Here is a 2,257-nt window from a genome sequence, read left to right on the forward strand (position 1 = left end):
GTTTAGAGAAAGATAAAATTACTTAATTTCGAGTAGTACATGACCAAATTTAAAGTTCTTATTAAAGAGTCACGATTTTTTAAAAAATTTATCCATGTATATCATTCAAAATTGCTAGGGGAGGTCCGATAATCAAACACGTGAAGCTGCACGTGTCTAGTTTTATCGAATAAAAAGTTTTTAACTTTAGTTCTCATGAATGTTTGGATGTGATATAAATTATTTCTCATTGGAGCTCTGTTAGGGTTTAAGAGTAAAAATTGAGACTTTTCGTAAGAATATTATATAGGAGATTTGACGACTTCATCAAGAATTGTTGGTCGAGAATATGATTGTATACTAATTTGGACTTTTTACTTGTTAGAATTTGCTGAAAAGGGGGGGAGAGACGCATGCACTACTTTATTTTATTTCATTAATAAAGAAGAATGACATTGGAGCAAAAATTGGAAAAACTATACATTCAAGAAAAGATTTTTAGTGAGCATCACAAGCACATAAAAATTTATGCAGAAAATGATAATTTTGATAAGCATATGTGTGAGTCTAACTTTCAATTCGTGAAGAAGGAAACGAAAAGAGATGTACGAATTGAAACAAAAACATCTCGTCTGCTATGAATCAGGTCCATATAATTTGAGTGTCAAAAAACACTTCCTGACTTATCGAGTGTGGATTTTTTATGAAACTTTATCCTCTATTATTATTTAATGGTGTACTTAAATTTCTTATCGCAACTTATTTACTAGGGAAAATGATAAAATTTGCACCTCTACTTTGAAAAATTGACTAATATATCCTTCATCATATTTTGGAATCAAATTTATCCTCGTTGTCATACTGTGAGGCCAAATTTACCCTCTGCTTTCAAAAATTGACTTAATATACCCTTTGTCGTACTTTCGAGTCAAATTTAATCCCTTTGTCATACTTTCGAGCCAAATTTAATCCCGCTGTCATACTTTGGAGTCAAATTTACCTTTGTTATTAAGAAATTTTCCACATATACCCTTGTTTTAATAGAAAATATCAAATCCACGTTAAATGCCCAGGTTTTTAAAAATAAAACACACTCTAATCTAACCCGTTCAATCCGACTCGAGCCATAAAAAAACATAAACAAATATACCCCCTCAATTCTATTGGTCAAATTTTCCACTTAAGCCACTGGATATTCATCCGTGCATAGCTTATAAAAAATAGATCTGCATTAGTGCCAACACAAATAAATATACTCATCCCTCAGTTCACCAGATCTGCATCAGTGCAGATCTCATGAAAAATTACACTTAGAGGTCAAATCTAATGAATTAGCCACTGGATATTTCTCTGGATGATTGAGTTTAGAGATCTCCGTATGTGTCAATTGTAACATCTCTTCATTCTTATGTTTTTACATACAATTTGGATGTACATAAATTTTTCATTATGTCATTTGCTCAAAAAATTTAGCCACTAATTCTAGAATCAAGATGTACATAGAATTGCATACCAAATTTTGAAATTTAAATAAAATTGAAACAGAATTAGAGTTTGCAATAGATATTTTTTTCAATTCCCTGCTTCTGTGTTATCCCATTTCATTTTACTTTTGTTTCATTTGTAAACAACCTAGCTTCTGTGTTATCCCATTTCATTTTACTTTTGTTTCATTTGTAAACAACCTAACAGTGTTGCACGTTGAAAGAAAAGTATATTTATTCATTGAAAAAATTCGACCAATAGAACTGAGGGAGGAGCATATTTGTTGTGTATTTTTTTATGAGTCGAATCAAACAGATTAGATTAGGGTGTGTTTTATTTTTAAAAAATGATTAATTTAATGTTGATTTGGGCTATTTTGTTAAAGGAAAGGTACATGTGAAAAATTTATTATTATCGAGCGTAAATTTGGCTCAAAAGTATGATATCGAGGGTAAATTTGACCTCAATGTACGACGAAAGGTATATTTAACCAATTTTTCAAAGTAGAGAGATAAATTTGACCTCAAAGTATGACAACGAGGATAAATTTGATCTCAAAGAATGACGAAGGATATATTTAGCCAATTTTTTAAAATAGGGAAGCAAATTTGACCCTTTTCCCTATTTACTGTCGAACTTGATTCTTTACCATTATTCAATGTGGTACGTAAAGTTCTAATCGTGCCTTGTGTAATTTTCTTTTAATATACTTTTTTTTAATCATCAAAAATTGATAAAATTTGGCAATGCAATATTTGTTGTGTTGTCTATGTGAATGAAAATTGATATGCTA

The sequence above is a fragment of the Capsicum annuum genome, chromosome 8 (genome assembly GCF_002878395.1).
Source record: "Capsicum annuum cultivar UCD-10X-F1 chromosome 8, UCD10Xv1.1, whole genome shotgun sequence".
NCBI lineage: Eukaryota > Viridiplantae > Streptophyta > Magnoliopsida > Solanales > Solanaceae > Capsicum > Capsicum annuum.